Source organism: Orcinus orca, chromosome 4, assembly GCF_937001465.1.
Source record: "Orcinus orca chromosome 4, mOrcOrc1.1, whole genome shotgun sequence".
NCBI classification, from domain to species: domain Eukaryota; kingdom Metazoa; phylum Chordata; class Mammalia; order Artiodactyla; family Delphinidae; genus Orcinus; species Orcinus orca.
The window spans coordinates 3121366-3136183 of record NC_064562.1 but is presented as its reverse complement, the minus strand read 5'-3'; the positions used below and the strand labels follow the sequence as shown (position 1 = coordinate 3136183).

Below are 14818 nucleotides of genomic sequence, written 5' to 3'. Positions count from 1 at the left end.
TATTGTGCTGAATTAAGAAAGCGTTGGAATAGAAATGTATTTGGAATTGGTGGCGATGCACACATGACTCATAATTTTGACTATACCAACTGCAATATTCTATCAATCTATATATAAGCTAGTTGTTAACATTTACAAACATTTTTAAGCATTCACAGCTATCATAGATACATTTCAAAAATTATGTGATGAAGCTATTAATACAAAAATGCTTGTGCCATGGCAGTAAATCTCTCCTCTCTTTGCTACTTATCATCAATGGGATGTTTGAAGTGGTTTTGCCTTATAATTATTGAAAACAAAGCTTTCAAAAAGAAAGACATTAAAATATATTCTACACAAAATAAGAGAAGAGATGAACACAATCTATGAGAAGTTGAACAGTTTACAATGGAATTTTGAAATTCAAAATGTATTAGCTAAACAGTTGCAAAAAAAGACTAAATATATACATTTCAGAAAGAATGTAAAATGTAAAAATTGGTGTAAGAAGAAATAGAGCACCAATTTCCATTAATGTAATTGAAATAGGGATAGAAGATTGGAATATACAATTATTAAATTTAAGTTAATAAATATGAAGAATTATTTAAATACAAAAAATACATAATAATGGAGATCTTTGCCTTATTCCTACTCTTAAATGCAATGAGTCTCCCAGTTAACTATGCTGTTTCTTGCAGATTTTTGACATAAATTCTCTTTCTGATAAAAATAGTAATAGAGGTCCTGGCAAACTTAATAAAAAAATGGAAATGAGGAATAAGAACTAAAAAGAAATGTATTTATTTGTAAATGATGTATTATCCACAGAGTCAATAAACATGCTAATAACACAAGAGACTTTGGTCCAGTTTCTCATCACTTGACCAAGTTACACAAGTTGACAACATCCCCTCATAAAAGCAGTAATCATACAAAAAATAGAAATGAGGCCATTTCCTTAGCAACAAGAATCATATAGAACATAATATAGAATATGCTGACGGAGAAAAATATTAACCTCTATTAAAGAATAAAAAGTAGATTCAGAATATATGCAGAAGATATGCAGTGACATCCTGAAAGAGACGTGTATTTTCTTATGATGTTTACCTAACAATTCCTTGTTATTTTTATTCAAACTAAAGATTTGCCCTTAAAGTCCTGCTCTTTCTTTCATCAAACATCAGTTTATAGACATAAATCTGTTTCAACAGTGAAGTTAGACAAAGATTTGGTACTTGGGTTTTTAAGATGATTTAAGTGTAATTTTTATTTTCATTCAACTATTTCTATAGTTCTCACTTGTAGCCACACAAGTTAACATTCAGAACTTTCTAGAAGGCAGAAATTGACTCTGACATCTTAAAATACTGATTATATTACACTTCCTTTCCCCCCAAAGTGTAATTTATTGCTTCTGGTGAACTGTGGATTGGTCAAAATGGGTGACAGGTCTGTATTTTTTGGTTCACGTGTCACTGTGTGACTTGCCTTATTCGTTGTAGTTCCACTGTGCTGATTCACGCTTACCCAGTGGTCACGGGTGACCATTTCTAAATGTGTCCTAAAATACTTGCACAAGAGCAAACTTGTCCCACCTGGTATTTGTGGTCTATATTTTTTTTTCCATGTGATTTCCCTTGAACTTAATCCTGTTTATACAGGCTCCTGTCTCTAACAGGAGACAGGAGCCTATATATTCATGCAGCAATGTTGGGTCAAGCAATTACAACTCTTAGGGCCGACCCACTGACATCTGAGGTCAAATAGCTATTTAAAGATTGTTTACCAAACATATTCAAGACAATGAATATTGTGCAAGAGATTAACTGGTAAATGACATTTTTGTCAAGTGTAAGGATCTCAAGATGAATGGATTTTATCAAAAAGTGGTCCAAGTTTGACATTATATAATAGGGTTTTAAATACGATGCATGTTTCTGTGTAAGAATAGTTTCCAAACTACTTACTTTTTCTATTAATCGCAGGTCAATGATTACAATAAAGTGGTTGGTATTCTCTTTTCAACATTGAATACAACATACATAAGGAATTTGGAGGTAATGTGAACAAATACGCTGAGGAAGAAGAGAAGCCAGAAGTATAAAAAATAAATACAGAGAACAAGAAAAGAATTAGTTCGCCAAACAGCTGATGCCTCCCGTGAAGCACAGAGGATGGATCTCAAGCTCCTCCCGCCTCAGGCTGGTCCTACTAATCAACAGTAAGAGACGTCGCCCTCCGCAGCTGCGTCCCCCTGAAGCTTGCCCCCATCATTTTAACTTGAAATTCTCATCGTTAAATGTATATGTCTTTGAGGATGGCTATAGGAGGAGGACCTCCGGAATTTTACTGTTCTAAGGCCCACTTGTTATTTAATTGCCTGGTGTTACAGAAGTCTGCAGATCGGGATGATGACGGTGGGGGAGAGTAAAAGGCTGTGTGGAGGAGGCCCTGAGCCAAAGACCAGCCTCATCTTCCTTTTGGCCCATAGCTATTCTATCAGCATCTTCCTAGTGAGCTACCCCCAACCATAAGATGCACGGATTTAATTTAAGTTTCTTTGATACTCCACCCAGAAGTACTTCACAGCGTGAAATGAGGCACTCCATGGGCTATTTTAAAATCTGAGGTAAGTAGACTTGTTATTAGATCAATCAGCTCATAAAAAAAATAAATTAATTAAATTTATCATCTTTCTGCACATCTCCATGTTTAGAGTGTCAAGCGTGAATGTGAATTCCAAAGGCAACGCTGCCGTATATTCTGTCAGAGAAGCCGAACCTGCTTTCCCCAGTCCTCTGGTGAGCTGCTTTGAGCATCATTTCCAGCGAATGTGCCAATTTGCTGACTGGGGTCAGCCAAGGATGGCTAATTTCAAAGCCAACTTGCATCACTGTGAATATTTCATTCTGTTTTTTACATGCAAGATCCAAATGATGAATGCTGCCTTGTTCTCTTATGATCCAGAAAAGACTTAGTTTGGGGTCAAGAATCACGGACTGCTTTACCAAGTGTTTGTTCTTTAGATTTTGTGTTTTCACTCACTCACTCACCTGGAGAGCTTGAGTTCATCACTATCACTCATTTTATGTACCTCACTCTCCTCCGCTCACCACTTCAGAGACCAGAGGCTGTGCTGTAGGGAGGAGAGGGCAACGGGAGCTGCTTGGGGTTGGGAGTCAGCAAGGGTCTGCAGCCTCAGCAAAGAGTTCAAACCAGAAAACAAGGCAAAGCACAGTCCCAAGAACAGGGCAATTATGACATAGAGACAAAGATCTTTAAGAAAAGTTTTAGCCTAAGTATATGAGCAACATAGACTTGCACCAATTAACCTTTGCCCCTCATGGGGTGTGAGCCTGCTGAAAGCTGAGGGCCTGGCAATCCTAGCGCCAGCCCTGGACATGGCTGCTCCTGTCCAACTGCAGGTCCTCATGGAAGCTCTGAGACCCTGAGTTACCTAGAGTTTGTAATTAGTCGCTAGGAGGTCAAGTCTACAATTCCCTTTACTGGAGGAAACTGGAGTCATATTATCTTTTTTTTTTTTTTTAACATCTTTATTGGAGTATAATTGCTTTACAATGGTGTGTTAGTTTCTGCTTTATAACAAAGTGAATCAGTTATACATATACATATGTTCCCATATCTCTTCCCTCTTGCATCTCCCTCCCTCCCACCCTCCCTATCCCACCCCTCTAGGTGGTCACAAAGCACCGAGCTGATCTCCCTGTGCTATGCGGCTGCTTCCCACTAGCTAGCTATTTTACATTTGGTAGTGTGCATATGTCCTTGCCACTCTCTCACTTCGTCCCAGCTTACCATTTCCCCTTCCCCCGTCCTCAAGTCCATCCTCTATGTCTGCGTCTTTATTCCTGTCCTGTCCCTTCGTTTGTCAGAACCAATTTTTTTTAGATTCCATATATATGTGTTAGCATAGGGTATTTGTTTTTCTCTTTCTGACTTACCTCACTCTACAAGCAAAAGACCATTGAGGCTTTAGGAATGCTAATTTAATATAATAGGGGTAAAATAAATATCTAGATAATTTAAATGGCCTCTTTTCCTCCCTGTGATAAAACCTTTGACGATGGAGGAAATACACCCATTTGGCTTGAATTCTACTCATCAACTAAAACATCAAATAATTGTACAACTTTTGATTAGTGTTTTGCCCTTTGTGTATAGACTTGATGTTCATTTTTTAACGTAAAAATTGTCCCTTTACCAAAGCTGTTTTCTCCTCTTTTCTGCTCTTCCTTACACTGTCTTCACTGAAGGCAATTCTTTCCCACCAAGCAAACAGCATCTAAATTCTCTAACCCTGACCTCGCTTTCAAGTTCAAATTATTTCATGTCTGACCAGCTTCTCTCATCTCCTACCTCAAACTGCCTCACAATAGTAATTATCTATTACAATTTATAATTTATCTATTTTTTGACAAGCTTATTATTTAAAAAAATTAGTACATTTTTTCATAATTAGATGGCTATTTATATATTTATTTATTTATTTTCATTTATTTATTTTTTTCATAGCAGTGCTAAAATGTGCTTTCCTCTGAAAGTGTGTTATTTTCTTGGCTGCCTATACAAGATCACAATGAGGATATATGGGCAGATAATCAATAATGCAGTCTGTATTCAGCTCTCTCCATCATGGTTGCTTGCTTTGATTGGTTTCTTTTTTTTTAACTTGTAGTTATTATTTAACCTAACAATGCAATTGCTTTGGCAACATATAAGTAATGGTTAAATATGCAAAAACAATGAAGGAAGGAAGAAAGGAAGAAATGAGGGAAGGAAGGGAGGAAGGGAGGGTGGAGTTGCCTGCAACTATTTTCTTATCCATCCACTTTCAGACGGGCTGTTCTCCTTGTTATTGAACTCAGGTTAGGCTGCTCGCTGCTCAAATGCCAATAATTTGAGAGACAAGTGTCAGTAGAAAAGAAGGGTGCTTTAATCAGAAAAGCTGGCCACCTGGGGAGAAGGTGGACTCGTGTCCAGAGAACAACTCTGAAGATTCTGCTCAGCCAGGACAGTGTTCCAAGGGAGAAAAGGGGGAAGAATCTCAATGAGTCAATGAGGCAGGAGGTTGGGTTCTGCATCCTTCTCCATTGTGTGCAGGCTGGCTGACATTCTTCAGAGGTCATCTTGCCCATGTGATCTGCCTGCAGGATTGCTAAGGGCGCAGTTGGAGGTGGAGAGCTACTCATTCTTTAACTACTGAATTCTTCTTTCTTCCTTCTTTTTGTCTGGGAAAGGAATCAACAGGTTAGGCAAGACATGGTGTGCATTCGGGAGAGTGTAAGTCAAGAGTTAGGTTAAATTGCCCAGTGACCTCATTCCTATAATTAGGTTTTTAAGGTTAGAGGGGGACAGAAATGGGTAAACAGGAAAGGGACAAAAGAGCCGCTTTCAGCAGGCGAGATAAGCAGCAGTAGAAACAGCAAATTAAAGTTGAAAGTAAAGGGGAAATTCTCTTATTCTTTCTTAGAGTTTTTAGAGTGAGAAAATAAATAGCAGGTATTTTAAAAATTATTATAGATACATAGATTTGGTCTTCAGTCTCCCAGGTCATGAGAAACTAGTGACTCTATCTCAGGATGTTTCAGCCTTGATCCTATGGGTGTTCTGGTCCAAGTCAATTCTTCCTGCATGGGACTGTGCCTTGTAGGACATTCATCCGCATTATTGGCCTCTCCCGTCCAGATGCCAACCATACCCCTACAGTGTAACAACCAAGAGTGTTCCCAGACTTCGCCACCTGTCCCCAAACACAACTGTCCCCAGTTGACAATTGCTGCTCTGTGTGAAGAACGATGGTAGAGGAGGCTGTCACTTTACTTCATTTCTCAGGTGAATGGTTTGCCATCCCGGGTGCACCTGAGGTCCTTAACAAAAAGCGATGTTTAGGAGCTACCGCCATAGATTTTCATGGAATTGCTCTGTTTTGGAACCTGGGAATGGGGGTTTAGGTATCTCAAAATTCTAAGTGAGTTTCTGACATGTATCCAGGGTTGAAATCCCTTGCTGGGAAAGGGTCTGGCTAGGCTAACATGAGCTCTCAGGCTAGTGAAGACTGTATTGCTATACTCTGAAATCACTGAAATGTTGGACCATTATATTCACAGCACATGTTTCAATCTCATAAATGTATGCATTGAATTTCTGGTGTCAGCACAAAATAAATCACTGAAACTTCTAAATGTCTCCAACACGTAAGGCATTCAGTATATTTTGCATGGAAGGCTATCTTAAATTAAATTTACGAATGCATTAAATGTTAAGTAAAATTGTCTGCATGAAACAAAATTTTCTTTCCTACTTGTACCCACCTCACTTTATCTAGGTTAAGGCAACGCAGGAAGCCAATTCCCTAACACGTTTGAAGGTGCGGTTGGGTGGACGGACAACACATTCGAACATAATGAAACTGCCAAGTTATTTCTTGTCAAACAACAATTTTCTCTAAAAGACCCCAACTGCATTTACCTGATGATACTCAAACCATTGTTTAAAAAGCAAGAAGAAATAAACACAACTCTCAAAGTGTAATTTTTAATTTACATCTAGATATTTAAAAAATAAACTTTGAAATCAATGTGGTCTGTGAATTTAATCAGGTCACTTGCTGAATGCATTCCTCCATTTCATTCGATAAAATTCAACCCTCCATTTTTATTACCTAGTGACCCTAAATTTTGAGACCTGCATGTAATTGATGTTTCGTTTCCTGATAGGCTTTCAGCTTCTGCTCTACGTTTTCTCTGACGTGCTTTTGTTCCCACTGCTTCTTACTTGGATCGTCAACCAAATTTACAAACACTAGAAGCCTCCAACTTCTGTGAATATCAATCACTTAAAGAGATATTTTAAAAATATGACAACGTTCAAGTGCAATGTCAATTTTCTGGGAAAAATGATGTTTACTTAATAAAGATTTAACTATAGAATTTGTCAAGGCTGTTTAATAAAAGTGAGCACATTTGAACGTATAATATGCACTTTGAAAGTCTTTAGTGTTCTTTTCATGTGAAATAAATGATCTGAAAATTAATGATGAGAATGGGCATCCTAGACTTATAACACCTCCTGTGGAGTGTTTCAGACAACTTTATTGATATCATTCTCAGACTGCGATCACAGAAGTGCTCAATTAATGGTGTCAGATTAGGTAATGGGTCAAAAAGTACATATACATTCTTAATATTTGCATATTTGCAAGTCCCACTGTGATAACATGTGTGAAATTCTATCAGATCTTTATAATTAAAGAAACAGGATGATTAATTGCATTAGAAAGCTTACTTATGGGAAAATCACAAGTTTGAAGTCTACATTTAGTTGATAGAAATTAAATACAGGCTTTAAATATAAATCAAAGTGTATCAATGCCATAAGATGTTAATAAGTAGAAATTCCTTCAATTTTTGAGTGATAGTAAAAAGAGTCTATAAAACTTTATTGATAATTCCATTGGTTCATTTTGATCTCCCATTTTCTCAGTTCCAGTAATAATGTTAAACTGTACTGCATAACTTAAATCCTTATTATATTATTCTTTAGGTAACGTAGTACAATGTTTGCTATTGTTATATAGTTTCAGCTTGAAGCCCAGCAAGAAGGGATGACCATCCTGACTTAGGAATCTTAGAAATTTGAACTGATATACAATTGTACCAAAAAAAAAAAAGTAGAAATCAAGGCTATTCTTGAAGGTCAACTAATATTAAATACAAATATATTGATTTTTTAAGTTTTGTTACCTATACAATGTAATATATGTCTCCTTGTTAAACTTTATTTTCCACTGTAAACAAGGCAAGTACGATTTGGTTCCAATACTTTCAACTTCAATTAACACAGTTTATTATTTTGTAAATTGGACAGTTGATACATGCAAATAATTCTCTACCCGTGTGTATGTGAAATAAGCATTTCTCACATGGAGACCTAAGATAACAAGAACATAACACTGTTTCTAGGTGCTGGTAGCAACTTCCCTCATTAGAGGTGAAACCAGGGTGCATGGGCAGCAGTAATCTGAGCTTCTGTTGCAGGTCTGGGGCAACCAAGGTACACTCAAAACTACTTCTTTCACAAAGCCTTTGTCTTCTTACCAGGGCCCTTTGGCTCAGCCAGAGAATGTCTTTTTACAATATCAAAAACATGATATAGTCTTCAGAATTTTAATTCTGGTGAACTGACTTTTGTGAAATAATGGAACTTTAAAAAACTGCTCAGTCCTGTCCTTTTTTTCCTTAATTTCCCCAAGAAACAATTAGCTGTGGCCTGTAGGAATGATTCTTCCCTTTACTACTTTACTCAATACAACTAAGCTTCTCTGGGAAGAAGTTCTTTTTTTGTGGATAGTTTCTCCAGGAAAGAAAATGAAAGCAAAATTGCTATCTACCATCCAGGACACTTATATGTTCATTCACACATACAATAAGTAATTCATCTTAGGCTATAAAGTACATATACATTCTAAGATTTATATCAGTGAATCCCAACAATAGTTCTTTTCTTCATGGAACTTATAGTCTGAGTTCATTTTGTAGCACCTCTACTCTGTGTTTTAGGTTCAATTTTAGTATCAGCAGTTACTGATCGTGGCCCTAATTTAACTTTCTGTCAATTCTTGTGCTATATTATTATTTTTTAATGTAAAAGTATTTTTTAACCATATCACCGCATTTAGATAGAGTTAAGCACCTGAATGTGATTCTGCAAATGCAAGAATCATCAATTTTGATAGAAATCATTCTTTGCCCTTAAAAGTTTAAGAATGAGCACCATGGTGGGCGCTTCGGGTGCAGCCAGTTTTCAGTCACCACAGAAACCACTTCCCTGACCCCCAGGGACCACAGCTCTCCCTCCTTCCCATGCACGAGCAGGGAGAGGAAATGTCAACCAATGAGATAGCGGGAATCCCGTGACGTCAACGGTATCTGGGCGGGAGTGGATGAGTTGGAGCTTAGAAGGTTTTGCCTAGAGGGAGACCTTCAAGATCGCAGAGGAGTAAGACGTGGAGATAACCTTCCTCCCCACAAATACATCTACATATGGAACAACTCCTACAGAACACCTACTGAACACTGGCAGAAGACCTCAGACTTCCCAAAAGGCAAGAAACTCCCCACGTACCTGGCTGTGTGGCTAACAGGGTCTTGGTGCTCAGGACGGCTGTCAGGCCTGTGCCTCTGAGGTGGGAGAACTGAGTTCAGGACATTGGTTCACCAGATACCTCCCAGCTCCATGTAATATCAAATGGCGAGAGCTCTCCCAGAGATCTCCATCTCAACGCTAAGACAGGGCTCCACTCAATGACCAGCAAGCACCAGTGCTGGACACCCTATGCCAAACAACTAGCAAGACAGGAACACAACCCGACCCTTTAGCAGAGAGGCTGCCTAAAATCATAATAAGGTCACAGACACCCCAAAACACATCACCGGATGCAGTCCTGCCCACCAGAAAGACAAGATCCAGCCTCATCCACCAGAACATAGGCACCAGTCCCCTCCACCAGGAAGCCTACACAACCCACTGGACCACCCTTAGCCACTAGGGGCAGACAACAAAAACAACCGGAACTACGAACCTGTAACCTGTGAAAAGGAGACCCAAAACACAGTACGTTAAGCAAAATGAGAAGACAAGAGAAACACACAGCAGATGAAGGAGCAAGGTAAAAACCCACCAGACCAAACAAATTAAGAGGAAATAGGCAGGCTACCTGAAAAAGAAATCAGAGTAATGATAGTAAAGATGATCCAAAATCTTGGAAATATAATGGAGAAAATACAAGAAACATTTAACAAGGACCTAGAAGAACTAAAGAGCAACAAACAATGATGAACAACACAATAAATTAAATTAAAAATCCTCTAGAAGGGATCAATAGCAGAATAACTGTGGCAGAAGAACAAATAAGTGACCTGGAAGATAAAATAATGGAGATAATACTGCAGAACAGAATAAAGAAAAAAGAATGAAAAGAATTGTGGACAGTCTCAGAGACCTCTGGGACAACAATAAATGCACCAACATTCGAATTATAGGGGACCCAGAAGAAAAAAAGAGAAAAAGAAAGGGACTGAGAAAATATTTGAAGAGATTATAGTTGAAAACTTCCCTAATATGGGAAAGGAAATAGTTAATCAAGTCCAGGAATCATAGAGGGTTCCATACAGGATAACTCCAAGGAGAAACATGCTAAGACACATATTAATCAAGCTATCAAAAATTAAACACAAGCAAAAAATATTAAAAGTAACAAATAACATAAAAGGGAATCCCCATAAGGTTAACAGCTGAGCTTTCAGCAGAAACTCTGCAAACCAGAAGGGAGTGGCAAGACATATTTAAAGTGATGAAAGGGAAAAACCTACAACCAAGATTACTCTACCCAGCAAGGATATCATTCAGATTCGACAGAGAAATTAAAACCTTTACAGACAAACAAAAGCTAAGAGAATTCAGCACCACCAAACCAGCTTTACAGCAAATGCTAAAGGAACTTCTCTAGGCAGGAAACAGAAGAGAAAGAAAAGACCTACAGTAACAAACCCAAAACAATTATGAAAATGGTAATAGGAGCATACATATCGATAATTATCTTAAATGTAAATGGATTAAATGCTCCCACCAAAAGACATAGACTGGCTGAATGGATACAAAAACAAGACCTGCATGCATGCTGTCTACAAGAGACCCACTTCAGACCTAGGGACACACACAGACTGAAAGTGAGGGGATGGAAAAAGATATTCCATGCAAATGGAAATCAAAAGAAAGCTAGAGTAGCAATTCTCATATCAGACAAAATAGACTTTAAAACAAAGACTATTACAAGAGAGAAAGAAGGACACTACACAATGATCAAGGGATCAATCCTAGAAGAAGACAAAACAATTATAAATCCCTATGTACCCAACATAGGAGCACCTCAATACATAAGACAAAAGTTAACAGCCATAAAAGGGGAAATCGACAGTAACACAATCATAATAGGGGACTTTAACACCCCACTTTTACCAATGGACATGCCATCCAAAATGAAAATAAATAAGTAAACACAAACTTTAAATGATATATTAAACAAGATGGACTTAAATGATATTTATAGGACATTCCATCCAAAAACAACAGAATAGACTCTCTTCTCAAGTGCTCATGGAACATTCTCCAGGATATATCATATCTTGGGTCACAAATCAAGCCCTGGTAATTTTAAGAAAATTGAAATCGTATCAAGTATCTTTTGCAAGCACAAGGTTATGACACTAGATATCAATTACAGGAAAAAAAACTGTAAAATATACAAACACATGGAGCCTAAACAATACACTACTTAATAACCAAGAGATCATTGAAAAAATCAAAGAGAAAATCAAAAAATACATAGAAGCAAATGACAATGAAAACATAACGACCCAAAACCTATGGGATGCAGCAAAAGCAGTTCTAAGAGGGAAGTTTATAGCAATACAATCCTACCTAAAGAGACAAGAAACATCTCAAATAAACAACCTAACTTTACACCTAAGGCAATTAGAGAAAGAAAAACAAAAAAACCCCAAAGTTAGCAGAAGAAAAGAAATCATAAAGATCAGATCAGAAATAAATGAAAAAGAAATGAAGGAAATGATAGCAAAGATCAATAAAACTGAAAGCTGGTTCTTTGAGAGATAAAGAAAATTGATAACCTATTAGCCAGACTCATCAAGAAAAAAAGGGAGAAGACTCAAATCAATAGAATTAGAAATGAAAATGGAGAAGTAACAGCTGACACTGCAGAAATACACAGGATCATGAGAGATTACTACAAGCAACTAAATGTCAATAAAATGGACAATCTGGAAGAAATGGACAAATTCTTAGAAAAGCACAACATTCTGAGACTGAACCAGGAAGAAATAGAAAATATAAGCAGACCAATCACAAGCACTGCAATTGAGACTGTGATTAAAAATCTTCCAACAAACAAAAGCCCAGGACCAGATGGCTTCAGAGGCGAATTCTATCAAACATTTAGAGAAGAGCTAACACCTATCCTTCTCAAACTCTTCCAAAATATAGCAGAGAGAGGAACACTCCCAAACTCATTCTATGAGGCCGCCATCATGTTGATACCCAAACCAGACAAAGTTGTCACAAAGAAGGAAAACTACAGGCCAATATCACTGATGAACACAGATGTAAAACTCCTCAACAAAATACTAGCAAACAGAATCCAACAGCACATTAAAAGGATCATTCACCATGCTTAAGTGTTTAGACCAGGAATACAAGGATTCTTCAACATATGCAAATCAATCAATGTAATAAGCCTGATTAACAAATTAAAGGAGAAAAACCATATGATCATCACAACTGCTGCAGAGAAAGCTTTTGACAAAATTCAACACACATTTGTGATAAAACCCTCCAGAAAGTAGACATAGAGGAATCTTACCTCCACATAATAAATGTCATATATGACAAACCCACAGCCAACATCATTTTCAATGGTGAAAAACTGAAACCATTTCCTCTAAGATCAGGAAAAAGACAAGGTTGTCCACTCTCACCACTATTATTCAACATAGTTTTGGAAGTTTTAGTCACAGCAATCAGAGCAGAAAAAGAAATAAATGGAATCCAAATCAGAAAAGAAGAAGTAAAGCTGTCACTGTTTGCAGATGACATGATATTATACATAGAGAATCCTAAAGATGCTACCAGAAATCTAATAGCTAATCAATGAATTTGGTAAAGTAGCAGGATACAAAATTAATGCACAGAAATCTCTAGCATTCCTATAAACTAATGATGAAAAATCTGAAAGAGAAATTAAGGAAACACTCCTATTTAACATTGCAACAATAAGAATAAAATACCTAGGAATAAACATACCTAAGGAGCCAAAAGACCTGTATGCAGAAAACTATAAGACACTGATGAAAGAAATTAAAGATGATGCAAAGAGATGTAGGATATACCATGTTCTTGGATTAGAAGAATCAACATTGTGAAAATGAGTATACTACCCAAAGCGCTCTACAGATTCAATGAATTCCCTACCAAACTACCAAAGGCTTTTTTTTTTTTTTTTTGCGGTACGCAGGCCTCTCACTGTTGGGCCTCTCCCATTGCAGAGCAAAGGCTCCGGATGCGCAGGCTCAGCAGCCATGGCTCACAGGCCCAGCCACTCTGCGGCATGTGGGATCTTCCCGGACCAGAGCACGAACACGTGTCCCCTGCATTGGCAGGCAGACTCTCAACCACTGTGCCACTAGAGAGGCCCTCAAAGGCATTTTTGAAAGAACTAGAACAAAAAAATTCACAATTTGTATGGAAACACAAAAGACCCCGAATAGCCAAATTAATCTTGAGAAGCAAAAACGGAGCTGGAGGAATCAGGGTCCCTGACCTCAGACTATACTACAAAGCTACAGTCATCCAGAGAGTATGGCACTGGCACAAAAACAAGAATATAGACCAATGGAACAAGATAGAAAGCCCAGAGATAAACTTACACATATATGGTCACCTTATTTTTGGTAAAGGAGGCAAGAGTATACAATGGAGAAAAGACAGCCTCTTCAATAAGTGGTGCTGGGAAAACTGGACAGCTACATGTAAAAGAATGAAATTAGAACAATCCCTAACACCATACACAAAAATAAGCTCAGAGTAGATTAAAGACCTAAATGTAAGGCCAGACACTATAAAACTCTTAGCGGAAAACATAGAACACTCTATGACATAAATCACAGCAAGATCCTTTTTGACCATGTCCTAGAAAAATGGAAATAAAAACAAAAATAAATAAATGGGACCTAGTGAAACATAAAAACTCTTGCACAGCAAAGGAAGCCATAAACAAGATGAAAAGACAGCCCTCAGAATGGGAGAAAATATTTGCAAATGAATATTTGACAAAGGATTAATCTCCAAAATTTACAAGCATCTCATGCAGCTCAATATCAAAAAAACAAACTACCCAATCCACAAATGGGCAGAAGACCTAATTAGACATTTCTCCAAAGAAAATATACAGATTACCAACAAACACATGAAAAGATGCTCAACATCACTAATCATTAGAGAAATGCAAAAGTACAATGAGGTATCACCTCACATCAGTCAGAATGGCCATCATCAAAATATCTAGAAACAATAAATGCTGGAGAGGGTGTGGAGAAAATGGAACCCTCTTGCACTGTGGGTGGGAATGTAAATTGATACAGCCACTATGGGGAACAGTATGGAGGTTCCTTAAAAAACTAAAAATAGAACTACCATACGATCGAGCAATCCCACTACTGGGCATATACCCTGAGAAAACCATAATTCAAAAAGGGTCATGTACCACAATGTTCATTGCAGCTCTATTTACAGTAGCCAGGACATGGAAGCAACCTAAGTGTCCATAGAGAGATGAATGGATAAAGAAGATGTGACACATATATACAATGGAATATTACTCAGCCATAAAAAGAAATGAAAATAGGGAGGGTGGGAGGGAGGGAGACGCAAGAGGGAAGAGATATGGGAACATATGTATATGTATAACTGATTCACTTTGTTATAAAGCAGAAACTAACACACCATTGTAAAGCAATTATACCCCGATAAAGATGTTAAAAAAAAACCATAATGGAAAGGAATATGAAAAAGAAAAAATATGTACATATAACTGAATCATGTTGCTGTACACCTGACATTAACACAATATTGTAAATTAACAATACTTCAATTAAAAAGTAAGATAAAATAAATAAAGAATAGAATTTTTAAAAAATGAAATTTTTTTGTAGTTAGGTGGATGGACCTAGAGACTGTC

The 14818-nt window shown here is 37.4% G+C and overlaps 1 long non-coding RNA gene across 1 annotated transcript in view; it reads right to left on the bottom strand.

Moving 5' to 3' along the window:
• Nucleotides 1-3515: 3515 nt before the first annotated feature.
• The window catches only part of LOC125964213 (uncharacterized), a 77427-nt gene continuing 66124 nt past the window's right edge, over nucleotides 3516-14818 (bottom strand). The window contains exon 2 of the long non-coding RNA XR_007476973.1: nucleotides 3516-5237. This is a non-coding gene — a long non-coding RNA (uncharacterized LOC125964213). The remainder of the gene's footprint in view (nucleotides 5238-14818) is intronic.